Here is a 10,225-nt window from a genome sequence, read left to right as displayed (position 1 = left end):
TAACAGAGGCTGTAGAAGAAGAGCATAGGTTAGGGTAAGAAGAGATATATGAAGCTGGATGCAGGGACAGGACCAAGTCATGAAATGTTGAAATGTATGTTGCAATAAAGATCTGATATTTTATCTTGAAACCAGTGAGGAGCCATTTAAAGGTTTTTAAGCAATAAAGTGCCTTTATCAAATATTGATTAGTTAAAGATCCATTTGGCTACATTGTGGAGGGAATTGTAAATGAGCAAGACTAGAGGCCATAAATCCACTTATGAGGTTGTAAATCTACTTACTGCAAGAAGCCGGATGAGAAATTAGAAAGGATTGAATGAGAATTCTTGGAAGACGGACAAGGAGAGGAGAGATATTAAGAAGCCAAATCTAGAAGACTGAGGAACTTTATGTGCCGTGGGATGCATCAAGGAGGGAGATGTCTAGGATGTCTCCTGGGTTGCTACTTGGGAGAGATACATTAACAGTGATTCCAAGTACAAGGAGAGAAAAACCACAACAGCAGAAGCAAGCTTGTGGGCAAGAAAACAAATCCAGTTTTGAACGGACTGAATTTGAATTGCCCCTGAATTAGTCCACTTGGCAGCTGAATGTATATATACACACACAGCTCAGGATAGACCCTGGGATTGGAGCGCTCCACTTGGAAAGTATATAGATGGTGGATGAAATCATCACTTGTTTTCCCGGAGACATTTAGCGATTGTGACCAAGGTCACAAGCCTCATGGTAGAATGATAAGTTAATGATACTGGCCTAGTTTGTGGAATCAGTTACACTCCAAACATAAAGAATCTGCAGTGGCTTATATTCAAACTCAGCTAGACCTCTTACATATCATATTTTGTTGCTAGGAGACAGCATTCCAAGGCAGCACCCCATGGCCTAGATGTTTCCTTCTCTGTCAAAAATTATTTCTGCCCTGGAAAGGAAGGACAGAAGGATTGGATGCGGTTGCAACAATTTCTGAAGTGTTATATAGGACATGACATATTATGGGCTACGGCAGCTGGTGCCGACTAAGGATGATTGGGTTTCCTGGATATAATAGTCTAAAGATTTGACTTTCCCCCAAACTCATAATGGATCTGAGGTAACTTGGATTGGAATTTACCCGTATTTGGCAGTGGGGATTCTTACTTTCTGTTCCATTGCTCTGATTTGACTTGGAGAATATTAGCTGCTTGGCTGGTTAATCGGAATAAGTTCACAGATCACTAGAATGACAGGTCACAAAGTATCTTCACTGGTCTCTTATTGCTCCCTCTAGCCAACCACTAAAAGGTGAGCAAGAGAATATTGGTACAGGGAATTTATGCAAAAGAAGGAATTCTATGGAGAAACTGATGGACGCTGAGGGTAATTTCACTGTTCAAGAATTTAAACTAAGAAATAATAGATATTTTATAGGCAAAAAAAATCCCTTTATGATAAATATTATTTTGAGGACACATTTGAGCTGAAATCTCTTGCAATGAAAATGTGATGTGGTTGGACTGAATGGCTTGGAGCATACCTCTCTATCTCTACAGCTGCCTGGAATACTCTTCCCCACTGCCTTTTAAGTCTAGAAAATTCCTCCTCCTCCTTCAAAATTCAGGTTAAATCTCACCTTCCTTGTGAAATCTTTCCTGATTTCCTGCTTAAGCACCCTTTTCCTCCTGGCTCCCACTGAGGCTTACATACAGGTTTGTATATTACCCACTCATTCTAGTGATATTCATGAGCATGATTATGCACCAGACACTAGTCAGTGCACTGGTAAGACAGGGGTGAGCAAGATGGACATAAGGGCTCTCTTAGAGCTAATGGTCTAGTGGGAATATCAGGCATTGATCAAATAATCACAGAAATAAATAATTTTGAATTATAGCAAATGCTAGAGGGGGGAAGTCCAAGAAGCCACAGGAGCATAAAATAAGAGGACAGGACTAATATGAAGAAAGTGAGACTCAGGGAAGGCTTCACTGAGGAAGCAGCTTTTGAGCTGTTTGATGAAAAATGATATGCAATGATGGTACTTTGGCCTCAATTAACAGAAACTCTAAATCCAGCAATAAGGAAATTTTTTATCTCACAAAACATGAAGTCCAGAAGCCCTCTCACATATTATACCTCTAGTCCCACCTCTGTGTAGTTATCTTGGCTCTGTCTTCCTTCATATGTGTGCTTCATCCACTGGGAAAGCTGGTGGAATGACTACGGAAGTTCCAGGCCTTGTGTTCAGACATGACTTTTCTTATGTCTTTCTTGGAAGAATAGAAACCTTTCCTAGAACCCCTCTGACAGGCTTCTCCTCGTGCCTTCTCAACCAGAATTAGGTCAAATACACTCTCCTAAACTAACTATTGGCAAAAGGAAATGGTATATCCATGACAATGGACCTTCCCTTGGGCTGGAGGAGTGGTTTCTATCACTGGTGCACATGGCTGTGTAGAAAAGGAGTGAATAACTAAAACCTCAGAATGGAGATGAAGGTTAAATGGTGTGTGGTCAACCACCAGCGTCTACAGTAGAGAGGAGAGACTTGTCTAGGTGAAGGGGTAAGGGAGAGTATGCCTCTCAGAGCAAATAGAGTAAGAACTCTCACATGAAAGGCAGCATGGTGCCCTTGAAGAAATAAAGAGCCATGAGTCTAGAAGCTAGGTAGCCAACCAACAGTGTCCAATATATTGTAAACTCTTTAAGCAGAGACATTTTCATTTGTGTCTCCCCAGTGCCTAAATGTTTGTGGAATAAATGAGGGGAACTATGGTAGTTGCTTCTTTGAGTACTCTTCTTCACATCCTCGATGAAATCAGGTCACATCCTCAAGATCTCAGTCACCCAAAAAAGTCTCAATTTTTTGTGTGAGGCAGGACCTCATTGCTTTCCCCTCCTCTACTGTGTAACACATTTTATCTAGGTACATACCAAATTTTAGCCTCAAAAGCTTTCCCAGCCTCTACCAGAATCAGTCTGTTCACCATTTAAAATACTCTGACAGGGAACTTCCAGTTTCTAGTCCAACATGGACTGGAAACTTCGAAGTCCTTGCTTCATCCTCACAGCAAGTAAACAAGGTAAATAAACTGAAAACTCAACACCTCTTTTTAGATCCATCAGACAAGTGATGTCATAGAGGAAACCGCTTCCCTGAAAAATGTACAGACAGAAGACAAATACAGAGAATCACAACTTGCCAGAGTAGAAACTTCCACAGGAACCAGTACCAAGATAGGAAGACCTGAACTATAACTGGCAAACTGCTGAAGGCTCAAGATGGACAAGCCTAAGAGATAAAACCACCAGGGACACCCAGTCATAGGAATGACCTCTTACTTTTGTGAGTTTTACCTCCAGGAGCCCTGCCTGGTCCATATAGTGAACACCAGAAAAAATAAATAAATTCCTGTTGTGCCCACAGGGTGAAGGAAAGTGAACTGTACTGAAATGTGCCAATGTATTCTGTTCTTCTGAAAAAGAACCACCTTCTAGATAAATTATTTTACCAGTGCTTAATCTGCTGGGACTATGTGAAAGCCTAAACCTACTTGGAAGATATAAATATACTACTCTAGACCTTCTCAGCCATCCTGGACCACCTAAATAGTGGAGAGGAGAACAAATTGGGAAGCAGTGAAGTTCACAGTCCATGGGCACAAGTTCACCAAACAACTGAGACCTAATCATGGGATTATAGAACACTTACCCTCCCTCTTATACTTTATCACTACCTTATTAAAGGCCAATTTACCACAGTTCTTTTTATCTCATAAATCCTGTTCACCTTTCCACAAAAAATTACAAGACTTACTAAAAGAAAGAAAGAAAGAAACAAACAAACAAACAAAAACAGAGTTTGAAGAGACTGAACAAGTCTCAGAACTAGAGTCAGAGATGGCAGGTGTGTTAGAATTATCAGACCAGGAATTCTAAAGAACTATGATTAACATGCTAAGATCTTTAATAGAAAAGTAGACAGCATGCAACAACAAATGGATAATATAAGAAGGAAGGGGGAAATTCTAAGCAAGAATCAAAAAGAAATGCTAGAGATCAAAAACAGCCGTAACAGAAATGAAGAATGTCATTGATGGGCTTATAAGTAGAGTGGATACACCTGAGGAAAGACTATCTGAGCTTGAGAATATGAAAATAGAAATTTCCGAAAATTAAAAGCAAAGAGAAAAAAGACTGAAAAAAAAATAGAACAGAATACCTAAGGACCATGAGACAGCTAGAACTTGAATGTAATACAAGTAGGTAGCACTGAGTGTTTTTCATGGTTTTTTCCCCCATGTTTTTCAGTATTAACCTGCTGATATCATATGCCAGTCATTAGAAATGCAAGGGGTCTTCTGCTCTCTTTCATGGGCTCCTAGGTCCAGGGTTTTGACTTTAGGGATTTCATAAACACTCTGAAATTATATGTAAAAGTATATGCGTATTTGTGTGTGTGTGTGTGTGATATGTGTGTGCACATTTTCCTGAGTCAAAGGGTCAGAATCCCAACAGATTTTCATAAGTAATATGTATCCCCTAAAAAGAAAACAACTATTCTTTTATTTTTAAGTGGGAATGTAAATTGGCACCATCACTATAGAAAACAGTGTCAAGGTTCCTCAAAATTTAAAAATAGAACTACCATAGGATTCAATAATTCCACTTCTGGGTATCTATGCAAAGAAAATAAAAACAGTATATCAAAGACATCTGCACTCCCATGGTCACTGCAGCATTATTTACAATAGCCAAAGTATGGAAACAACATAAGAGTCCATGAATGGATGAACGGATAAGGATGATCCACATATATCATATATATCCACATATATCATAATATATAATAATGTATAAAAACTATCATACAGGGGTGCCTGAGTGGCTCAGTCAGCTGAGTGTCTGACTCTTGATTTTGGCTCATGTCATGATCTCACAGTTTCATGGGTTTGAGCCCCATGTAGGGCTCTGAGCTAACAACTCAGAGATTCTTCCCCTCTCTCTGCCCCTTCCCTACTGGCACTCTGCCTTTCTCTCTCAAAATAAATAAATAAACTTAAAAAAAATTTTTTTTTAAACCTATACTGTATATGAGGCACCTGGGTGGCTCAGTCAGTTGAGCATCCAACTTCAGCTCAGGTCATGATCTCACCATTCCTGAGTCTGAGCCCAGTGTTGGGCTCTGTGCTGACAGCTCAGAGCCTGGAGCCTGCTTCAGATTCTGTGTCTCCCTCTTTCTCTGCCCTTTCTCCACTCACACTCTGTGTCTCTTTCTTTCAAAAATAAACATTAAAAAATTGTTTTAAAAGCTATAATGTATAACATTCTGTTGCATTTATATAGTATGTATAAACATGTATGTGTGTGTGTATACACACACACACACACACACACACACACACACACATATATATATATATATATATATATATATATATATATATATTATATGCACAACACAATATTATGTAGCCATGAGAAAGAAGGAAATCCTGCCACTTGTGATAGCATGAATGGATCTTGAGGGCCATGACTTGAAATAAGTCAGAAAAGAAAGACAAATACTGTGTGATCTCATTTATATGTGGAATCTAAAAAGACCAAATTCATAGAAATAGGAAGTGGTTACCAGGGGCCAGAGGATGGGGGAAATGGGGAGACATTGGTCAAAGGGTACAAACTTCCAGGTAGAAGATGAATAAGTTCTGGGGATCTCATGACTATACTATGACTATACATAACAATATTGTATGATGTACTTGCAATTTACTGGGAGATCCTATCTTAAATATTCTTACCACAAAAAGAAATGGTAATTATGTGACATAATAAAAGTGTTAGTTAACACTATGGTAGTAATCATCTTGCAATACATAAATCCATCAAATCAAAATACTGTATATCTTAAATTTATACAATAGTATATGTCAATTATATCTCAATAAAGCTGAGAAAAAACAATGTACAATAAGTATACTGTGAACAGATTTGGAATTTCATTTCTGTTAAAACTGTCATATTTTTTTCTAATTCCATTCTAGTTTTAATTATTTGAAAAAAAAACAGATGGAGTTAGAAGATGTTATTAAGGAAGATATTTCTTGCTTAAATTCTATGTGCTTGTTGCAAGCATTTAATTAAATATTTGAGTAACATTAAATGTCATTTCTTTTGAGGAAAAAGGATCATTTTTTCCCTAGCTTTTATTATAGAATTTTTGCCTGATAATCACTGATGGTTGATTTTTCAGAAATTGCTTTCTAAGTTTGAACTTTTTTTCTCCCAGAAATAATGAAATAACCATTTGCATGATATTACAATAAACACTTCAATTTATAAGACAGAGAAGTCTTTTATTTATTGAGTTTGAGAAAGAGAGAGAGAGAAGGAAAGAGAGAGAGAGAGAGAGCTTGCGAGCAAGGGAGAGGGGCAGAAAGAGAGAGAGAGAGAATCTTAAGCAGATTCCATGTTCAGTGCAGAGCCTTGATGCAGGGCTCAAACCCACGAAAGTGTGAGATCATGACCTGAGCCAAAATCAAGAGTCGGATGCTGGGATTATGACCAGAGCCAAAATCAAGAGTTGGACACTTAACCCACTGAGCCACCCAGGCACCCAGAGAAAATGGTCTTAAATTTCCCAAAGGATCATAACAATACCATTAATAGTGGGCGCAATTATTTTGGAGCTTCAGGAATAGACTTTTAAATTTTTTAATTGTTACATATTTTATAGTTAGGACTTTCTAATTATAATAAGTGATGATTGGTTTTCCATTTATAGTAATGGTATAAAACTTTTTAAAAAATAAACCTTAACCTAAGAGAAAAATATTCCTAATAGTGTAGGTGATACTGTTTTTAAGGTGATACTCCATTGATCAAAGTTTGGAAAATGCTGATCATTTTATGAACAAGCAAACAGAATGGAGAAGAGAAATTACTTTCCATGACCATATATAGTGAGTGACAGAGCCAGAAGTCAAACACAAGTTTGGGTTTCTAGTTCAGTTCTCTTTCCACTTTTCTATGCTATGAATATTTCAATTTCAAGCGGAATTAGGTTGGCTACTTGCTATTTCCAAATGTTTGACCAATGGCTTTACTTTACATTTCAAGGGAAGTTATCCTAGAATTGATTCAGAAACAAAAGTGAAAAGACACAAAGGTCATTTGAGGATTTAATACACATGAGAATCTAAATCGGTATAAGAGCTCTCAAATTATGGAGTGCGGGTGGGAAACAATCTGGAACCTTGTTTAATTAAAATGCTGACCCCTGATATACTTCCATTTGGTTCCAGTGGGCTAGATCTACAAATCTTTTTTTTTTCTTAATTTACATCCAAGTTAGTTAGCATATAGTGCAACAATGATTTCAGGAGTAGAGTCCTTAATGTTCCTTACCCATTTAGCCCATCCCCCCTCCCAGAACCCCTCCGGTAACCCTCTGTTTGTTCTCCATATTTAAGATTCTCTTATGTTTTGTCCCCCTCCCTGTTTTTATATTACTTTTGCTTCCTGTCCCTTGTGTTCATCTGTTCTGTGTCTTTAAAGTTCTCATACAAGTGAAGTTGTATGATATTTGTCTTTCTCTGTAGGTCTACAAATCTTGACATTTAACAAGCATCCCAGGGATGTGGTTGCAGGTGCCCCATGGACCACACTTTGAGGAACAATGTTCTGATCACCAAATGAAGTGTTCCAGTCCTGACAAAAAAGGCCTCAGGGACCTTTTACAGCCATGAACTGCTGCATTCTCCTTACTCAAGACTTCCTTTCTTTTCCTTTGGTACATCAGTAGCAAAAAGAGGCACCCTAGAGACGGTCTTCTTACTCTATTGTATATTACTAGGAGTCAGCAACTAGAGAGTGCCATCAGCCCTGGGAAGTCATATTTCTTCCTCAGCTTGTTGCCCACCACACACTGTCCTTACAAACTTCCCTGGAAGCATTTACCATCGCTATAATCAAAGGGTTTGCTGCATAATTAATTATCTGGGATCTTTTTTCCACCCTGGACATTGTTATATTCACAATACGCAGCATACTTGGGAGTCAGGAAATTCCCAATGAACAGTTATTGATTAAACAAGCAAAGTATCACCTTTGGGTATAGATTGTTTTCTTTTGAAAATTATTCAAATTCCACATTTGGTAGGTAGAAGAGAAGATGTTTTTTCCTTCTTTTTATATTTGGAGAAAGTGGCATTTCCAATGGTCATCCTATGATGTGTCCAGGAAGATGCTGGTTATAAATGTTCTCAAATTACTTAAATGAATATAATGAGAAAACATTTACAACGAGTGCAAAAAGGGTGCTTTTGGCTTATTTATGTATGAGGTAAGCAGTGGCCCTGCTTAAGCTTTACATTCTCAGGAAGCCATGTGGAAACAATCACTGTCAATGATGCTTGATGAACCCAAATACTGCTATGATTTCCCTCCAAGAAATATCAGAATGCTGACCCAGCTGCATAGTGTCCATTATATATTTAAAGACATAAATCACAAGGTTTCCCCTTTAATACATTTATGCAGAATTACAGATCTTACCACCAGAGTTGTTCTGGGTTAAATCATACACAGAGAGACCTAATTCCTCAGCTGGTGGTGGGGAAAAGTGTACAGAAGATGCAATGCATATAGATACGTGGTTTCATAGTAAGACATAAACCACAGCATTTTCATTTTAATACACTGGGGCAAAATTGCAGTCCTACTTTGTTTTGAGTTAAGTCATGCATAGAGAGACCTATTTCTTGGACCAGGTGGGGCAGGGCCAGATGGGAAAAAAAAGATGCAATGGATATAAATATGCACATAAAAAGAAAACTTATTTAGTGGTTTCTATTTTTCCCCTATACAATTTGCTTTCAAATTTTAGGCAGGGTCTTTGAAATACTGGATTCAACAAGGATTCAAATGAAACTCTGATGAAAGCTAACATTTAACAACCCATGGAAAGTCCTGTATTTTTTCTTGGATACAACCGAAAGTATTGGTGGTGATGAATAATGTACCTTCTTTCCCATGAACCAAAGGAAGACCTGATCTCAAGTCTGAAATCCACATCTGAAACCATCACCAAGCTGTTCCCTATTGGGATGATCTGCTGAAGAAATTGAACAAAGATCCAACTGGAAAATTCTTTTTCTTTCAATATTTATTTATTTTTGAGAAAGAGAGAAAGAATGGGTGGAGGGGGCAGGAACAGAGAGAGAGAGAGAGAGAGAGAGAGAGAGAGAGAGAACAGGGTCCAAAGTGGGCCCTGCCCTGACAGCAGAGAGCCCAAAGGGGGCTCAAACTCACAAACCATGAGATCATGACCTGAGCTGAAGTTGGACGCTTAACTGACTGAGCCACCCAGGCACCCCAACTGGAAACCTCTTAAGACTACCTAAGATGCCATTTGCTTTCCTTTAGCAGCAACCATCAATTATGTCGCCTTTTAAGATGATCTTTAAAAACAGTATGGTATTTAAAAAGAAAAATAGAAAAGAGTATGATTTACCTGTCTAATAAGCCAACCAAACCAGACTACTCTTACACTGGATGCTGATTTCTAGAAAATTTTACCTTTTATATTTTGGCATACACAAAAAGTGATTCGACAAGTATTTCCAATTAAGATAGGGAGCCATAGCCAGCACTGGTGACTCTGGATAGGTGTCTCATCCTCGGTGACAGAATGAATCCTGAGAGTAACAACAGCAGAACAGCTAGTGAACAAGAGCTTAACAACAAAGCCATTTGTTTAATGGCTTTAATCCATTGATTATGGTATTGGTGCTGAAATAGCCAAACAGATCAGTGAAATGAAATACAGAATCCAGAAATAAAACCTACCGTGTAAAAGAATTTATTGTATGACAAATATGGTAGGTCAATTCTTAAGTAAAAGGATGAATTATTTATTATGTGATAATGACATAGTGGGCTATCCTTCTGAAAAAATAAAAATAGAAATCTCCCCATCCTAATCTTACACCATCCATAAAAATAAATTACAGACGCATGAATGACTTCCATTTTTTTTAAAAGAATAAAATCCTGAAGATAAACTAGGAGACTGCATATACAATCTGCACTAAAACCCCAAAAGTTATAAAATAGAAATTATAGCCATTTGACTATACAGAACAATTTTTGCAACGTTTTTGTCTGAGTACAAACCAGCAGGGGCTGCTGCTGGCTCCCTGCCAAATGTCAAACCTGATAAAACCACAGGCATAAGTGTGAA

The sequence above is a fragment of the Panthera onca genome, chromosome D1 (genome assembly GCF_046562875.1).
Source record: "Panthera onca isolate mPanOnc1 chromosome D1, mPanOnc1 haplotype 2, whole genome shotgun sequence".
NCBI lineage: Eukaryota > Metazoa > Chordata > Mammalia > Carnivora > Felidae > Panthera > Panthera onca.
The sequence above is the reverse complement of the archived record's forward strand: the minus strand, read 5'-3'. Positions refer to the sequence as shown.